Raw genomic sequence first — 19722 nt, forward strand, 5'->3', positions numbered from 1 at the left:
TTTGGCTTGCACCAAAAGCCAAAACCAAGCAGCAGACACCCAGCCTGATTTATGCTTCAGCTCCACAACAAGCAGAGGCCCAAGTCTCATTGCAAAGGGTCAGAGAAACACTGGACCAAGTGAACCTGGTTAGAGCGGGGCTGTGACTCCCTCAGCATGGACTTCAAAATGTGCTGATGCCTTTCCTCTAAATGTGATGGCTCAAAGTCTCCTGGCAGGCAAAGCCAGACAGGGTCAAACCACAGGATGGGCCTTAGTCCTGAACCACTGGAATGATGATCAGAGATGAGTCATTGCTCAGACCCGGCTTGGCACCTCCAAACTCAGAGACTGGGCGAGGGAAGAGGGAGCTTGGATCAGGCTGGGGATTGTTACCAACAGCAGTGTCACAAAGTAAAATACACGGGGAAAAAAATTAGCGACCACATAAAGAGAGAAAAGCACATCAAAATGACCATACCCCAAACTGACTTTTGTCTCCAAAATGTGAGAAATACCAGAACCTACAAGACCATGAAAGAGGCTCAAATACTGGAATGAGTAATAGCAGAATAAAGCTGAATTCATTAGGGATTCTGAGGTCAGCTTCGTTGTGATGCTGCAGGTATAGGGCCCTCTCAATGACAGAGTTTGTTAGCGCTATTCAGTCTCATTGGGTGTGTTTACATATGCATTTAAGCCAGTTTAAATTTACCTTGCAGTAAGTCACTGTGCAAGAAGCGGGAATAGGCCGGCGTCTACACGTGCAGGCATTAAAGCACATTAACGCTTGGGACTAACTAAAGTTAGTCCCAAGTCAGTCCACACACACACTGTTATTGCACAGTAAGGTGTCTACACATGCATTACTGCACAGTAACTAATCAGGTAATGTGCATTACTGTGCAGTGACTACCTGCATGATACAGGTATAAAATTTATGATCAAGTCAGCGTAAGTTGCCATATTTACTGCGCAGTATGGCCATGCACATGTAAACGTGTGCCCGTACTGTGCAGCAATTTTGGTTATGGCACAGCAAATGCACACATGTAGACGTGGCTAATGAGTCTAAAGGGTTTGATGGAATTAGAGGACAAGCTGAAAGGCTGCTCCCATCTCCAACATCTTGACCACCACAGACTCTCCCATTGCTTAAGGGCTGTAGAGCTGATAAACATAATAATTTCCCTTGTTCATGCTGGCAAACACATACAACTCATCACTAAGGCCAACTGACCTGGAGCAAAGTGGGTTTTTTCCCCCCTTACAGAGCTTCTTTGTGAGTTTGCTTTTAAAATAAAATGAGTCTGGTTGTAAAGCTTTTTTTTTTTCCTGCCAAAGGAATTTGGTGGAGTAAGGACAACATGAAGTCATCGGAATGAAAATTGCTAAAGACCAATTAGGTCTTGTCAGTCTCCCTGAGCAAGAAGGATTTTTCCACGCTTCTTCTACAGCAAAAGAAGCAATTCATAGGCAGTTGACAGAAAAGATAACAATAAGTCACCTCAGTTTTTTTATGCTTAATCTTTTTCTGGCTCTGCAGTGTTCATCATGTGTTGCCAGCCCTTATGGCATGTCTTATAACAGTTGACACTCTTCAGTCACTTAGGCCAGGTACAGGCATGATACTTGTACCGGTATAAGTGATCAGCGACTGGTCTATAGCCATAACAGAAGTCTGACATGCAAAACCGGTCTATACTCATAACAGAACAGAAGTTCAGCATACATAGACTGATTTAAAAAAGGTGGAACCAAGTCCACGATTAGTTCCCCCGCCTTCCTCCCCCCACCAAAGGATGAATGTGCTTTCTGTTCGATACTGATCTAAACGACACCACTTACAGAAAACTGAATAACTTAGATCGGTTTTGCCTTGGGCTTTTTGATGCCTGTGCTTAGTCCTGGTGTCACAGCCTTCTACTGTCTCTCTCTCTTTTTTAAATAAATTTCTAGCCTTCATAATGGCAAGGAAACTATGCACTTAAAAGCTCAGAAATAAATCAGAGGGCATAGAAAAAATAGTTTTTTAAAGTTTCATGACTTTTAAGTCAATCCCAAAATTCAGTTTTGAATGCTCAGGGTGGACAGTATTAACTTAGGGGGAAAGCATCAAAATAAGCCTTTCTTGGGCTTACTGGAGTTTACAGCACCTTGCACTTCAGAATTTAACTCACCATCCAACACCCTGCATTACTGCAGGAAAAAACAGACTCCTTCACATGTGCAGTAGTCCTTCTGCCTGTATAATGAGGCATAGTAATCAGCTGGCACGTTAAAGGGTAAACTCTAGAATAATAATTTATGTCCAAATGCGGCGTATAGAGGGCAAGACAAGAAAATAAGGCCAAGAATGGTCACCGCCAGCATGTGTCAAAGACAAAAAGAATCAAACCCAGAGCTCAGAAGCAGTTTAGTGAAAGTGTCATGTAAATTATGGCTCTTTAAAAGGTTTACAGTAAAAAAACCCAACATTTGGCCTTTTGAGGGGGAAAAAAGGAGCCTAACCAATTGCTTCAAGAACATGGTGAGGACAGAGAAGCAGAGTGATCTGGACCGACTGGAATGACAGGTGGAGCAGCCTGAATGAGATCATCACATCCCATCTTCTGCTGAGGCAGGATATGGTTCCTTTCGCTCACCCTGTAAAGCATCTGACATGGCCACTACAGGAGATTCTAGCCAGAGAACAGAGAAAGGCAAAAGCCAGGCTTGTCATAAATAAGGAGCGCTTACAGGTGCCTAGACTGTTGGTCCAAAACTTGAGACACCGTAATAAAAGGCCCAAATCTCAGATGGCAGCTGCTCAGCACTTCCCGAAAATCAGGCATCTTTAAGGCCCCTCCAAATTGGGAGGATCGCAAAATCATTAGTCAGCCTGGAAAATCCTAGCAGAAGTGGCCAGCTGGACATTTCATGTCTTGGCTTTTTACCCTGTCGTAGTCATCACCAGACAAATCCGTAATGCTGACACTTGTATATAACCGGTTGGGATTAACACCGCGTTCCCTACCCTAGGGTCACAACTACAGCAATGTAGCTACAAGATCAATGTCATTTCCCCCACAACAGGGCAAGAATTTTATCACCAACATGAAATCTACTTTTATTCATATTATATATAAAAGCTACATTACAAGAACCTCAATTTTGCAAAGCCAAGCACTCTGGTATTAGGACATACCACCATTCACACAGTCTCTTTAACCTTTACTTTTGGGGTTTTTGCATGATCATTAATAACAATGTCATTAATTACTTGCATGAGAACTATTTTTTCTATAGATACTGGCCTCTCAGTGCTCAACCTGATAGTGTGCCCCAGTTGGGTAACCAGCTGATCTATTGTTTTCCCCCATCCTCATCACTCAATGTGTGGTTCATTGCTCACCGTACATTATTCACCTGGTACTGTCCAAAACCTGCAGTGACCAGTTTCCTTGTGGGCTTTTCTATCTCACACCTCTTCACAAACAGCGATGGGTTTATTGCCATGACGCTGCTGTGAAGTAAAGGGGCAATAGTCCCTTTTACACACCAAAGAATTTAAGCATGGAAAGATGAAATGCGGCATGGTCTAATGCCAAATAATTTGAAGGACCCAACCTGAGATTTTTTTCAAAGGACTCAGCATTTTGCAGCACTTCCTGCCTGCAGAGAAGAGTTTCCTCAGCTGCAGCTGCAAATGCTCAGTGCTTCTGCAAAGCAGACCCCCCGGCCTCCAGTTGGGCGCTCAGAAACTGAGGGACGCACAGTGAGAGGCCACCTGTGAAGAGCTTTGATTTATGTGGCTTGCCCAGCCTTGCATGGCAGCTCTGTAGTGCAGGTCAAGAGACTATCCGGTTCTAAAAGGTGGCTTTCAACTAACTGCCTTGGCCACAAGACCCTCCCTTCTCCACCTGCAACCCCCTGACTTCATCTACTGCCTCCTTTCCAGCTTCTCCAGCAAACGAGACAGGGGGTTTTACAGACAGCAGCCTCCTTCCCTGCACAATCCTGATTCAGCCCCAGACAGGTCCAACCAGTGCAATGAATGAGGCAGAACTGGTGTAGAAAGACAACGGTACATCACCATGTTATTAAAGGCTGTACACGAGGAGGCCAAATTAAGGTTGTCTGAGCAACTGCTCTGCCCCATCTTTGTTGCTGCTCCCAAGTCCTTCTCATGTCCCTTACCCTGGACCCACTCTCCCTCCTCCTAATGTGCTCATCCCCAAAACTTATTCTACCTTGATCCCATTCCTGTTCATATATCACATATCTTCTGTCTCCCTGTTTGTGGCCCACTTCCGAGCTCCTGGCTGCAAACCCACCACCTCTCTCCTCTCCCCTGGTTCTTTATTCCTGCTGCATCAGATTCAGGGGCTAGGGAGAGACATTACACATAAACTGGTTTAAGTGATCAGAAACTGGTTTAAGCCTGTAACAAAACAGAAGCGCGGTGCACATAAACCAGTTTCAAAATGGCTGAAACTGGTTTAAGATAAACCTGGTTGAATGTAGTATCAGACTTAGCTGATTCAGATCAAACCTGTTTATGAAACTTCTGTCCCAGACCCCTTCCTGGTTCAAGTTAAATCACAGTCCCCCAGCATCCCAGCATGCTTTGCATCCGTGGGCAGGGCTGTGCTGTCTGCTCCACAGAGCAGGGCTGGTCTCATCCCTCTGCTCCCTAGCTGGCACAGGGAGGGCTGGCAAGCCCAGCTGGGGATGCAGCCCAGTCTACAGGAGTAGGATTGCTCCCCAGGCAAACCCTGGCTGAGGGATGGGGGTTGGGGCCAGGGCTAAACACCCCTTCCCCTGCTCAAACTTACTGCGGGCTACAACTGTAGACTACAAATCCCAGAGGCACCTGGAAGCAGGGAGAGGAAGTGATAAGCAACCCTGCAAAGTCCTGCTGCTGTAATTCTGGACTGCACATCCCAGCGACCTCAGGGGCAGCAGGAAGAAGAAATGAACACAGCCAAAGAGCTATGATCTAGCGCTCCCCGGCTTCTGGCCTGAGCCACTGTGGGCATGTGGCTGCATTTCCTGGATCAAAGGTAAATGTCTGTTCACTTCTGTTTCAATTTAATCTATGCAGTTTAGACTAACCTACAAAGACTGAATCGATTCAGCCTCGGGCATTTTGACTGTACCTAGCCAGGGAGACCACTGAGAGCACACAATCTCCCTGCTTTCAGTCATGGATTTGTGCATGGCCTAGTAAAACAGAAGAGCTGCAAGGAGCTGAAGCAGCCTCAGAGTAGTTGAATCCCTGGGGAATTTACCTTTCATGTCCCAACAAGGCTCTACTGAGTACAAAAATGCATGGATGGCTAATACTTCACCAAATTTAGACAAAGATGGAAAAATGTCACATCCCTGGCATTAGGGCATCCCTACCAATGTCCAGGTCCTTGTTCCAGACATGGAGGCACTCAATCCTCTCAATGATACTGCTAGAAGAATTATTTTTAACGCAGGCTAAGTGCATTTATTTTTTCATAACCCAATTCTTGGAAGTAACGGAACACTTTTTGCTGAAAATCTTTCTAAAAAGTTTCAGCCTGCAACAGACACCCGGCACAGAGGATTTCAGCCCAAATGGTTCACCTTGTAAGGTTAGGGGTAAAAGATAACAGGATCTAAGGAATAGAAAATGTCTGGGAACCTTACCTGTGCCATCAGTGGGAAGTCCTGCATAAATTAGTGGCATATGAGCCCTACATATTAACTATGGGCCCAATCCTGATTAAAAACTGGATAAGAAATTCGGGCCCAATGAAAATTAGGTCTCTGTGAGTCACAGTCTTCTCTCTCAGCAATGTCACACCAGATTTTTTCCAGCCGAGGGAGTGGAGCCATCACAGAAGAGTCAGGCCCTGCATAGTTAACTTCATACTTCCAGGGGGGTTTTTTTATTCTGTCAAAAAACAGAATGACTGTAGCCATCTGTCTGACACGGCTCTGGAGGGAGGAGTGATGATACACTCTCATCTCTGAAGAGAAACCTGTTCGGTTATGCTCCACAATTCCTCACTGGCAGAGAAGTCAGACACTCTTGTGATAAGGACTGTTTTGCATTGAGACCCAGGGCTTCTTTTCCTATTGCACATATTTGCTCTCTCTTCCTTCTGGCAGGGCTGCAGCAGAGGCCACAAAACCAGCTCCCTTCTGAAACCGTGCCAAACCCAGCTGATCACAACCCAATCTTGTTCCCTACCCCACTCCCAGTCCTTCACTGAGCAAACTTAAAATAGTTCATGTGCAAATGGCAACTAACGGCTTCCAAATGAGTGTCAGAAAGGCAACCTGCTGGAGTGAAAGACGGGACTGTGTTTAGCAGATTGACATAGCAGTGCCTTATTGCTCAATGAAAGACTACTGGAGGCAACCAGCCATACCGGGACACTGGGGCTTCTTTGTTTTTAATGACTGAACACTACAATGAGTGGTGAAGGACTGCTCCCAGCCTTCTTTTGAAACCACTCATCTTGGCAGAATGGGTTACAAGTTTCCAGAGCAAAGTTCACCCAGCCTAAATGCCAGCAGGCACAATTTGCCTGGATATGCCGCGGGGGCAGGGGAGCAGGGGATGAAAGGAAACTTTTGTTGCACGCGAGGAGGATGTCCTCTCCATTCCCACTCAGCCTGTGCACACTTGGGCCAAGCCCAATCTTCTGCTTCCCAACATAGTTCAGATCACAACCACAGACTTGGGCAGAGCTGCTGACACCAGGAAAATATACACACAGGGATGCACTCAGGGCAGGGAATTCATCTGAAGGCCGGACATGTTTTGCTGGACATTTTATGTAGTTAAATGAAGCTGCCGGCTCTTTTCAAAAGATGCCAAACATCCAAAATTCACATGGAGCTCTCTGGGAGTGACAAGTGCCCAGTACTTCTCAGGGCACTTATATCAAGATAAAAACTCAACCTTACACTCTAGTCAGCTGGTGAAATGGAACTGGAACTAAAAATGCCTGGAATTAAACCATCAACTCAACACAGGAACCCAGTGACAGGACACAGGGACCACTCCCCTTTGCTTTGATTCTTTTGACATGGGTGAGATTGTTAAAGCAGCCTAGAGGATTGGGCCAGGTCTATGCCACCTATAGGTGTATAATGGCAAAGTGTGATCCTATTCCACCCCAGCTCACATCCCTAATAATCAGTGCATGTGCAAGGTGAGTGGGTCCTCCTTACCACTTTCTGAAACTTTGCCTTAAGGCTAAGATGAAGGTAAATTATAAAAAGTAGATGCATTAACAATTTTTCAAGGACCAGGGCAGGATGGATTAGAAATATGTGTACATGTCTAATAGATGGAATATGATCCAGCCACACGGTCCATTCTTTTGAAAGGAAACGTAGATTTAAATCCTACTGACAACTCTGCAAATCTCAACCTTCATATTTCAAGCAAACCAGTTTCCTTGTCTATAAAATACTAGGCAGTACCTTGAGTTATTAAACCCAGAAGAGCTTTTAGTTTGGTTTTCTAAATCCAGTTTGCTGCCCCAAGTTTCTGCCCTTTGTTTTCTTTTTGCAACTTTCTCAGCCAGGGCAGTGGAACGAGCCGAGCATAGTTTCCCGTTTCATAGGTTCATGATTCCACCGAGTGACTGAGGCCAGTTTTCCTCACTGGCAAACACTCTTTGGAGAACCTTTATTTAAAAAATAAGGGGCGGGGGCAGAAGAAAATAATTATTTCCATGAACATTTCCTAAAACATTTATTTCACAGGAATTTTTTTTTTTGGGGGGGGGGGCATTTGGGTAGCACAGACTTTCACCCCCTATCCCAAATGTAGATAAAACAGGTTTTTCCAGTGATGTGATCTGAGGAAGGGCACTTTGTGCTCAAAAGCTGGTTTAAATCTCTCCCACCTGTGTGCTGGTCCAATAAAAGATATTACCTGCAAATAACATTGCCTCTCATTCATTTGCTGGGCCATGATAGCTAGAACATCACTCTAACGCTATCAGAAAACCAGGGCCATGTTTGGAGCTGAAAAATCAATTCCCTTTAGATCTTGCTTTGTTCTCGTTATAGAATTAACTAATCCAGTGGTGTAGGCACAACACCTAGGGGTGTACAATTCAGCATGCAGCCTGAGGTGGTAGGTTATTAGGATGAGCCTAGCGCTGCATTGCACATTTAAGCAAACATCCTATGGACTTGAGTAATACATTTGGGATGTATTTATAGCCCACTGGGAAGCAAAAATAGTCAGGGCTTGGTGCAGATAGAACCTCCTCTGCAGCAGAACAATCCCACCAGAAACCAGTGCTGTCCTGGAGATGACTGTCAGTGTCCACGAAAAGAAAGGAAAGGTTTAAGGAAAAGCTCAGAAAGTTTCTTCTTAGAAAACTATGGCCTAGAGTGGTGACATGGGCAGGAGCTCAGCTGGGGCCTTCTGGGATCTTTATATCGCAGAGCAAATCCTCCCTAAAGTTGAATTGCCCCGCAGTGCTAAATCTGAACCAGCGAGTCCATCATGCATGCTCTGAGCAGCCTGATGACTGACACGGCGCTGCCCCCGCTCCTGTCCGTGGGTGGATCCGCAAAAGCTCCTTCCCAGTTGGAGGCATCAGTGGCTCAGATGCGGCAGGGTTTGCTTCACTCTCTAGTCTGCCTTCCTGGCTCAGCAGGAGGGTTGTGTGCTTTTTTTGTGCTGAATGACGGGACCACAGAAGTCAGAGAGGGAAGAGATGGTGTTTGGGGCGGGGAAGGGGCTCCGTTTTTTCCATGCAGACATTTCAGTGCAGAGGACTTAGTATTGGGTGGGGGCAGTGTATGTGGACAGCGTGGGCTGAGCAGAGGCTCATCAAGCTCCGTCTGCAGAGACTCACACATGCCTCCTGAGTGGGGATCCCCGTCACAGCATTGAGATCCTACTGTGGATGCCCTGGTCACTGAAGGACACTGAGCTTTAGACATTCTGCCCCAGCGGGAGGAAGAGGAAGGAGCGCAGGGTGTGATCTCCTGCACAGGAAGCACCATGTCCCTCTCCTCGGTGACACGTGGCACCTGCTCAGCCTCACAGAACAGCTGCTGAAAGCAGACACCTGGGAAATGAAAGGTGCAGCACACCAAAAAGGATGCTGGTTCCATAGCTACCAACTCCGTGATGATAACTGAGTGCTCAGCCCAAAGGCAACGGGGCCAATGGAAAGACTTGCTTTGATTTAAATAGGTTTTAGACCCGGCTTCTAGCCTCCTTCCTTGATCCTCCAGCTAACAGAGAAGTACGGGAGTTCTTCTGAGTTCTCAAAGCAACAGCAGGACATGGCCTGAGGTTTCAGGCCTTTCGTGGTGAGGACTCAGGGCAGGCCAACCCTGTGGTCCCAACCTGCCCCTGCCCCTGCCCAACCCACCCATCCACTCACTCCTGCCAAACCCAGACATGCAGTCATGAAACCGCTCCAGAAGTGACCCTTGCTGCCATCCCCAAGTCCTCCATGCTCCTGTGGATTTAAGAGTGACAGCAGAGGGACATCCCCACAGCTGCTTCATTATCATCACATTCCCAGGTTTGGGATATACGAGTGGCTGTGAGATGGGAGGGTGCATTCAGGAACAGACACTGCCAGAAGCGCCAGGGACTTTGATGCACCCTCAGAGTACCCTGGGGTTGAAGTATTTGGACTCCACTTGGCAGACCATCTTGGTGCATACAGACTTTGCCCTGGCAGCAGAGTGACTATGCTTTGAAAGAGAGGGGCTAGAGCAGTGCACCATATTAGCAACAGTGACAGCCTCCAGGAGGAGAGGTTTGAATTCTGCCCGGGAGGAGCACGATGGCTGGGGACATATCAAGAGAAGGGGCCAATGAAAAGCAATGTTATCCTCAACATAAAGAAGTGCAAACCTGGACAGCAAACATGTGACATATCCACCTCGATGCTTGAAAGCAAGGTATTTTACACCCTCCCCACAACCACAGCAACCGGGCACCTTGGCATAGCCACCTGCAGCGCTGCATCCTCCCTTACACAGCCTGATCAAGGTCCGCATGAGTCCAAGCTTGGAAGCAAACTTAACAATTCTGGATCCCAACCCAAACCTTCTTTGAGCTCTGAGATATTTGGACCCAGGGTTTCAGTTTGACCCCTTTTGTCTCCAATTTATCAAAGCACTTAACCACTTCCTATCTTTAGGACCAAGGGGAATTGCAATGAAGTTGAAGAAAAAGCTCATCTGTTTATGATTAAGGACAAGCTTGAATGCTTTGTTTAACCAGGTCTGAGAGGCAGCCAAGGAAGGTCAGCTCTGGAATATGATCCAGTGCAAACCATCCTGCAGGTTCAGATGGGGCTGGATCCGAAGTTCTAGACTGGATTTATTTATAATTTGAGCAAATCAAAGAAACATTTACTTCTGGGTCATAAGACGCTGCAAAGCCAGACAGCAGATTGAAAAGATCAGACCATCACTGACTCTCAGGTAAAGGCATAATAGGATCTGATGTGCAATCCACACAATTGTGCCTCCTGCCACGCCACACATGCATGGCAGGAGGTGTGACTGCAGGATCCAGCATCAGATCCAATCACACCTTATTGCCGGTGCAGGAGGAGCCCGGGATCGCCATCCCAGGCTCCCCCTGCACTGCCACTAGACCCTAGCAGTACCCCACAGCTGCCAGGTTGAGAGTCCAGCCAGCTGCAGGACACTGCCAGGATGGAGAGTCCTGTTAGCTGTGGGACTCCCAGCCCCAGCTGTGCATAGTGCACCCCTGCAGCTGGAAGGCCTGTCAGCTGAAGGCGCTTCCAGCCTAGGAAGAGACCCTGCTACATGTGCAAATTAAAGATGAATAAAAACCAGCTATAAAGTTACTGCACATTTTCCAGCTCTAACTTTATATTTGGATGGATTGTTACTTTGCATGTGTAGCCAGTCTAAATTAATTGTACAGTTAATCAATTAATTACATAATATGCATAACTGTAGAGGCAGGGGTGGGGGGGACTTACTGCTAGAATGAACAACACTGATACTAATGTACGTTCTTTGGTCTGAGTGCCAGCTACAAGAGTTGGTGCTAAGCTTCTCTTTTGCGGGAAGAAAATGCTTTGGCCATTTTTTCCAAGCTAGCTGCCTCCAGATAAATTGTCCTTTGACACTCTAGTTTTCCTTTTAAAAGGAAAAAATACTTTTAAAGAGCTTGGTAAATCATTGTCCTAAGGACAAGAGGCAACCGGAAAGGGGGGTGGGAATCTGAAAACAAATCAGATTCTCACTTGCTACGAGCATATTACAGGATCTTTGAATATTCAAAAATGTTTTGTTTTGGAACTGGAGTTGGATTATAACGATTCTTAATTTTTGTGAACTCTTTAAACACCAGATTGGTCAGGCAGCAGTAGAACTGTGAAAATCTACATCTCTCTTTTCCCTGTTAGGTGGGAAAACTTTTCCTAATTTCATACTTGGTGCTTCATTAGGAAGATGCTCCAAAACTTACTCAGCTAATGCTGTGCTCAGATCCTAAAGATTGTCAAGCCTCAGGAATGCAAGAAACGTGTTTTGTCACATGAATTATGAAAATATTGTAATGGCAGGTTACCACCCTCCCCCACCCCAAACACACACCATCCAGTGCCCCTTGCTGAAATAAAACAGGTCATTTGAAATGAAGACTGCTGTCAGTGTCACAAGGCACAACAGGGGATATTGAACATCTAACCAGTAGAAAATCAGATGGCACAGATGTCAGAGGACCGAGCTGTTCTAGTCACAGCTTCAGTGGCTTTACTTCAGGCTGAAAGCAGAACAGAGATGACAGTCTAGCTCTGCCCCAGGGAGCGTTCCCTGATAGATTTGAAACTTCATCGTGAAGAGAGACCAAAAAAAGTTATTGTACCAGTTTGCCTAGATCCTCCCTGTGGAGCAACACAAGAGAAATCAAACCCTGTCTAACTCCCTGCCCCACAAACAGGATGCAACAAAAGAAGGTTTCATGTTTCGACACCGGCTTGGTAATATCCATTGTCAACGATAAAAAAAAAAAATCTCCAAAGCAAGCAAAAATAACTAATGCTTGTATTGCATTTGCTCTCCTACTTTAATGCCAAGTCATTCAAGACGGACAGCAGGCTGGATGGCAGCATGCACTCCACAATTCCCCAAACCCTGCCCAAAGCATCGTCTCACAGATTAAATAACATCTTCGTGAATCCTAAAGCCCAGCGTAGTTCTTTATCTCTTCCTCAAGAAACCTCCTGTTATATCTAGTTCTTGCAAGTGCTACCCCGGGCGCTCCAGCTTGGCAGGGGAAGGAAAGCTCTGCTGCTCCCATCTGAACAGGGGCCAGGCAGCTCCACAATATTTTCCTACTGACTGCCAGATGAGACATAACATCAGGCTAACCTAGTAGCAGCCGCAGCAGCCAGCAGCACCTTTCCTTGTGCCTCCGTAACACAACAATAAATACCGTGCAAACCAACCTGTCTGCCTGAAGAAGTCCACCTGCCCCCCTCGTGGTCTTCTCCACACTGCCACCACCATCTCCATTCATGGGTCCATTTAAAGAGATGCCTCCCCTCCTCAGAAAAACTGCACAGAAAAGCTGAGCCCTGTCTCGTCTCACAGGCTGTCTGTCTGGCTCCTTTCGAGTCTCTCTGTGGTAATGAGTTCACGTTAGGCGGAGGAAAGAGAGAGGCAAGCCCTGGGTGGAGGGCAGATCAGTCCTGAATGCAACCCGCTCTGAACCGAGCAGTGAGAAGGAAATCACATGAAAGGCTCCACCGCCCCCAACACACACTGCAGGAAGCTTTGACAGATGCTGAACCCAGCTGTTCACTTTCCCAGATGGATTTCGTATCCCATCCGACTCTGAGCAAGTTTTCAGGCTGCATCCTTTAGCCCCTGAAGGGCACTCAGACAGCGCAGTGAGGAACGCAGCCTGCACGCCTACAGAGACAGAGCAGAGATCCTGGCTTATTATCTTTAGCAGGAGAAACTGGCTGGCAAGATCTTTCAAACTAATTTAAAAAAATAATTTCCCACAGTAACGATCCCACCTGCGTCAGATTCCAAGCATGCTACAGCTGATTATACTGGAGTGCGACTGCTGAAATGCTCACTACGCTGCTATAGGATTGCACCAAATAAGGGTTTTGCTGCATCTGTAATCAATTGAATTGACAGCCTCCTACAGGCACTCAGGTTCGCACACAAGTTCACGCATAATCGTGGGCACAATCACAGCAATTATGGATCTGCTGAGCTGCTGATTTGCCATCAGTCTAGCAGCAGGTCCATAGACAAGGTCTGTGATTAGTGCTGTTCTAGCTGAAGGATGCTGTATTCACCATGTGAGGTAGAGGAAGCTGGGATTGTAGCTGGAAAACAGACTACGGTTGTTAATCCCTGGCTCACTACAGCTCCTCCATCAGGAGATCTCAAGGCACTTCACAAGGGAGGTCTGGACCATTACCCCCCATCTCACAGAGGAAAAACTTGAAACACAGGAAGATGAGAGAACCATGCCCACTGTCACAGGAGCAGAGCCTCAGTCTCCAACATCTTGGCTAGCACTGGGAGAAATGCTACATTGCTTTCCATTGCCCTTAATTTTTTTCTCTACATGTGTGCCAAAGAGATGGAGCTAAATGGGTCATATCAATCAGCCTCCCTATAGGTACAATAAGGCAGCAATACTATTTGCATATAGTTAATTAACTGTTGACTTTATGTACAAAATATGTAGTTATAATGGCCAGGCCAATCTCCTATAGGAACCTCAAATGCCCAAGCTGAGGTGAAGTATGGAAGGGGAAAAATATGTTTTGTGCATCTGCTACCCCACCCCCACTAGATAGACTATATATTAGTTCAGCTGGTGCCTGGTCCTGGCTTTCACTAGCAGAGGTGCATTGTATACAGAGATTTACTTGGTTAAATGGTTCAACTGTGGGTGCAACATGTACATAATCGTTTGACAGATACATCAAGTCATAGTTCAGCACACAAGAGCATTTCCCCAACACCCTCATAGCCTCATCTGTAATTAGCAATATAGTGACAGGTCTAGCTGAAGATCTGGAGAGTTAACTATTACTCTGCAGGATGACTAAGCTTACAGAATGACTCCCGGAAATGAGAATGGCTTTGCATTTTGCAGACAACTGAGCCCTTCAAAAAAGGAACAGAAAACCACATCAGAGCAGCCATCAAGGAATTCCTGACAATCCACATGCATATATCCACACACACACACACACAGCCTTGCTATATGTTCAAATTAAAGCTGGATAAAAACTAGCTATAGCATTGTTACACATTTTCAAGTACTAACTGTATAGCTGCTTGGCTCTTTTTACAGCTGCATTGTTATTTCTACTGTGTGATAATTACTTTGCACGTGTGGCTGGTCTAAATCTATTGTGTGATTAACCAGTTCATTGTGGAATATGTGTAACGTGCAGCTGGGACCAAACACTCCCCACAGACATACTCACAATCTGAAGAAAACAGTGTCACCTTTCAGATTTCATCCACTGTAAAGGTCACAACAGGCTTTTCCTCTGCATAATTTAATAAAGATGCCTCCATTGCACATCACCGTTAACTTCTTGCCACTGAATGTGTGCAATTTAAGTGGGCCATCATCTCAGCTAGCATGAATGGTCATAGTACTGGCTTCAAAGGTGCACTGTTGCTTTACACAATCTGAACATCATTGGGCTCCAAAGGTTTGATAGAGGCCTTCTTTGTTTTCAGCCTTTTGTTTCACAGCTGGAGAGACGCAGTCCAGCTCCTCAAGCATTGCTAGTCAGCACAGCTTCATTAACAATAACTTACACCATCTAAAGAGGTTGATCACCAAGAGGATGACCGAATCCTCATTGATTTCATTCTGCTAATTAGAGCCTCAAGTGCCAGCCCCAACCTGCTTTATGGAGACCCCAATGCCAGCCAAAGCAAAGTGCTTCACCCCAGCAGGTGAGGAAGGCACGTACTCACCAAAGCCTCCATGGTTCGGACAAATTTGTTGAACCTGACAACCCTCATTATAATGATTTAGGCAGGCACAGCTCCCTGAGTATAAACAAGATGTCACTTGCGTGGGAGTTTTTTGCTGAGATGCTTCGGCTAAAACACTTTGTCAACACTTCTTTGCCTGCTGAAGGCTATTTTGTTCACCCTTGAAGAGTCCAATTATGAAGAGGATAAAAAATTTGAGCAACTGCCTGCGATGTTAAGCGCAGTCTAAACGATCCAGCTGTTACTGGGTTGCCATGAGAGGCCTTTGTCTATCAGGTGTAATTCTTTCATTACAGCAGCTCCCACAGTGCATTGGAGAGCTTTCCAAACACAAGAAAGGAAGAGCCCTGCTTCAAGGACATCAGAGTGGAAGGACAGAAGGAATGACACAGGAGAGAGGGGAAAGAGGAGCAGCAACAAGCAGTTTGCGCACAAGTCAGCTAGACGTACTGTCAGCAGCACCTTCGCTGTAGATCTTGGAGAGGGAGTTGGATATGGGCTAGGAAGAAGCCCAGCAGTTGAGTTTGGAAGGATGCACTGAACTCCTTGAGAAGAATGAGACTGAGTGCTGGTGGAGGAGGGGGGTGTGAAGCTCAAGTAAGGGGTGTAACGAGGCCAAGCCCAGCTGGAGCTCCAAGTGCCGGTCGGAAGTAGTTGGGGCCAAGTCATCCCTATGAGAGACAGCAGACTACCTTCTTGTGCCCCGGGCTTCTTACCCTGATGTTGGCTTGGACGCTTCTGACTCAGACCCTGCAACTCTGACCGCGTTCCTGACGCAGCTTGTCCCTGGACTCTGCTTGCCTCTTGACTTGGTCCTTGGCCTTGTCTTCTAGACCTTGCCCTCACCCCATAAGTGACCTACTCTGACCACCCAGACAGGGTGCTGCACAGAAAAGCACAAATTGACTCCCTCTGTCTGAGCTTGTCGTGCTTCTCACCAAGCTGAGAGAGAACAAAAGTACCCAAATGGCCTTCTGTGCATCTCACCCTCTGTGGGTTTTCTCTTCGTACTGTTTAAACTCAATACTACTCATCTGTTGGATTGCTCACATACAGAAATCAGGTCAGGCCTCTTTTATTCTCATTGCCTTTTAAATGAGATTTAGTGAGGCATCGTTAAAGAGCTGCAGAGGTGGCTGCCTTTTAGTGGTAGGCGTTGAAGTGATAAGTTGACAGCTCACAAAAGACTTTCAGTGGGAAAAGACGTGTGACGTTTTTATTCCAGTCCTTTCCCTTGCTGTGGGACCCAACCGGAAAGATGATTTACCAGCTTGTTCTAACCTCCCAAGGCGACATCTCTAAACTGAAAATGGGAATTAGCGATGAAAACAAACAAGAAATAATTAAAAACAAAAATCTGACAAGTGGTAAATTAAAAGGCAGGAAACCAGAAAGTGTCTGTGACTGAATACTCTGCAGATTTAAAAACATTATGCACTTGCAACGCTGCTGACTGCAGTCCTTACACCATCTCTCAGACAGCCTCACCTTCTCTAGGAACGAGTTGCTTTGTGAATGGGCTGGGGGAGGGAAGGAACGTAATTGCTAGAAGAGGAGACGGAGGACTTCCAAAAAGCACTCAAGGAAACTCCACCCTCCTCTGGTTAAAATGGGATACCCTCCAGCTGGAGACAGAGACTGGCCTTTCTGTTGCTGCCTGTAATTCATTAATTGCTGCAGATCTAGGTTAGCTGTGAATACCGAGTCCCCTTCCCTCCCTGCACCCCAGCTCATCTCTTCAGAGAGTGCAGGTGACCTGCCACCATATTTCTCTGTGCACAAGCCACATTTTAAAAACAAAATATTTGTCTTCTAAAAGCAGCCTGCATCTTAAATTTGAGTTAAAAAAAGAAGGAAAAAAAAAGCTGAGAAGCTCTTATATGGATCACAGAGGTTATAGCCTTGTGATTGTATCATTATTTGCTGGGGATGGGGGTTGCTGGATGTATCTTAAAAGTAAGGGCATTTTATATTTGGAGGAATATAGTATTAAAGGCCTCCCTCCTGTATGAAGACCCTGTGCTGGTATGGGCCTCTGATGAATTCAAAGGGGATGCCCACCTATATCCAAGAACTGAGAATAGGAGGCAAAACTAGATAAGAAGGAAACCTGAATGACTAAAGGTACTTCCTACAAGAGAGCATCTTGGGCGGGCTGATTTCCAGGGGAAAGGAGTGGCCTCTGAGATCTGGACCAGCTCTTCCTGCCCACTGTACTGTTTGCCAAACTTAATCTGCAAAGAGCCATGTGGCAGCAGCTAGAGCGACGTCTACGGGGTGGGAGCACAGGTATGCCTGTGGCAATGGCCTGATCCTCAAGGGAGTTATTTTCTTCGTGAAAGGTTTCCTGATGTGGGGTATTGTTTGTAGATAGATAGCAGAAGACATTATAACAGGGAGATGATTGTGTGTGCTCAGTTGCCCTGTGCTGCATGATTTGGAACGGCTTGGCTTTGTCACGGGCCCTACAGCATACAGAGCCGATAGGCGACTTGCAACAACCGTGAATCTGTTTTCAGTCGGGGACACTTTGGAGCAGTTCAACTGTTTGCTTGTTTGTTTCAGATGTATATCCTGCCCCATTCAAAAAGCTCAGGACAGCTTAAAACAAAGAAAAAGCCCAGAGAAATGATACCTCAACACCCAAGAACACCGCCTACCCTGCCCTCCCTGCCCAAACCCTAGCAAGCAAATCCACCTGCCAGTCCCAACCATGCCTCCCAAATGCTGCTTGCATCCAGATACAAGAAACTATCTCCCCCCACCCATTCCCACTACACTGCTTCAACCCTGGGGGAGAGCCCCTCCAAGCCCACCCCCCCTCTCTGACAGACATCTCTTATATTACATGCCAGAGCACTGCTACTGACCACCAGGCATCCTGCAAGGCACTAGACATTGGGAATGAATGGATCTGACCATCCACGTCAGACTACATCTGAGGAAAACATCTTTCCCTCATCTTTGCAAGACCAACAAGAATCTGCTGTCATTATACAAACGTTCACACCCAGAGAGGTGCTCTTAGCTCATGTGGAAGGTCCCTGCACTTACAAGCTATAAAGTTCTTGCTACTGTGATGAAAAGCGGAAATGAAAAGCTAAGAAAGTATGGGTTGGATGAATGGACTGTCAGGTGGATAGAAAACTGGCTGGATCATCGGGTTCAAAAGGTAGTAATCTTGATCTCTAGTTGGCAGCCGGTATCCAGTGGAGTGCCCCAGGGGTCGGTCCTGGGGCCAGTTTTGTTCAATATCTTCATCAGTGACCTGGAAGATGGGAAGGAGTGTGCTCTTAGCAAGTTTGCGGATGGCACCAAGTTGGGGGGGCAGTAGTAGATACTCTGGAGGGTAGGTAGGGCTAGGATTCAGAGAGACACCAACAAACTGGAGGATTGGACTAAAAGATATCTCATGAGGTTCAACAAGGACATGTGCAAAGTTCTGCACTTAAGAGGGAATGATCCCATGCACAGGCTGGGGGCTGACTGGACAGCAACTCTGCAGAAACGGACCTGAGGATGACAGGGGACAAAAAGCTGAACAGGAGCCAGCAGCGTGCCCTTGTTGCCAAGAAGGCTGCCGGCATCCTGGGCTGCACTGGTAGGAGCATTGCCAGGAGACTGAGGGAAGCGATTCTTCTCCTCTATTCAAAATGTGGTGAGGCCACATTTTGGAGTACTGTGTCCATTTTTGCCCTCTCCCCCTCACTACAGAAAGGGCGTGGAAAAACTGAAGTGAGTCCAATGGAGGGCAACAAAAATGGTTCGGGAGCTGGGGCACGTGACTTGTGAGGAGAGACTGAGGGAACTGGGCTGATTTAGTCTGCAGAAAAGGAGATTGAGGAGGGATTTAATAGCAGCCTTCAGCTCCCTGCAGGGGGGGTTCAAGGAGGATGGAGCTGGACTGTTCTCAGTGGTTACAGATGACAGGACAAGGAGCAATGGGCTCAAGCTGCAGAAAGGCAAGTTAGGTTAGATGTTAGGAAAAACTTTTGCACTGGAACAGGTTACCCGGAGAAGTGATGGACTCTCCATCCTTGGAGGTTTTGAAGACCTAGCTAGACAAACCCCTGGCTGGGATGATGTAGCTGGGCTGGTCCTGCTTGGACTAGATGTGACCTCCTGGGGTCCCTCCCAACCCTCATTTTTTTATCATTCCATTACTCCGTGAATTCTTAAGGGGCCCCAGATCTGCTACGATATTGTCCCCAGTCACAAGCCATTGAAGTATGAATGGGAATGCACATGAATTCAGTTCCTACACTATCTACGTATGTCCCTTATGCCCTGCTCCTGCAGACACCATGGTATTCCCTAGGCTGGCCTCTTCCTTAATGCAGAAGGCGGGGTGGATTTGCACTTTATAGGCTGAACACAGTGTATGTGTATATGTAGTACAAGCTTTTGTTAGCTTTCTCCCTTGCTGGCCAGCAACATGTTGAAGCATAAGAGTTTACACCACTCTGTGTTAAACCCCGCTAGCAGGGACCCTGTTTGCAACGTTATTACCAGACTCCAGAGAGAGCCTGTCCAGCCAAACACAAGCAAATGGATGCTCTCCTAATTAAAGGCTTGGAGGAAAAATGGGGATTAAACACTTAGAAGCTCAGCTTGCCAAAGTGGTGTCTCCTCAAGTGCAGGAAAGTGTCATCCAATGTTAATTAATTAATAATAGTTTCATAGTTTCATAGTAGCTAGAGTCGGAAGGGACCTAGGTAGATCATCTAGTCCGACCCCCTGCCTGAGCAGGAAAGAGCA

The 19722-nt window shown here is 46.6% G+C and overlaps 1 protein-coding gene and 1 long non-coding RNA gene across 2 annotated transcripts in view; both read right to left on the reverse strand.

Annotated features, from left to right (window-relative positions):
- Nucleotides 1-19722, reverse strand: part of MCF2L2 (MCF.2 cell line derived transforming sequence-like 2) — a 268026-nt gene that overhangs the window by 207680 nt on the left and 40624 nt on the right.
- The window catches only part of LOC109308476, a 7621-nt gene continuing 2121 nt past the window's right edge, over nt 14223-19722 (reverse strand). The window contains exon 3 of the long non-coding RNA XR_002100624.1: nt 14223-14319. This is a non-coding gene — a long non-coding RNA (uncharacterized LOC109308476). The remainder of the gene's footprint in view (nt 14320-19722) is intronic.

Source organism: Crocodylus porosus, unplaced genomic scaffold (assembly GCF_001723895.1).
Source record: "Crocodylus porosus isolate Cpor-Errol unplaced genomic scaffold, CroPor_comp1, whole genome shotgun sequence".
Taxonomy (NCBI): Eukaryota; Metazoa; Chordata; order Crocodylia; family Crocodylidae; genus Crocodylus; species Crocodylus porosus.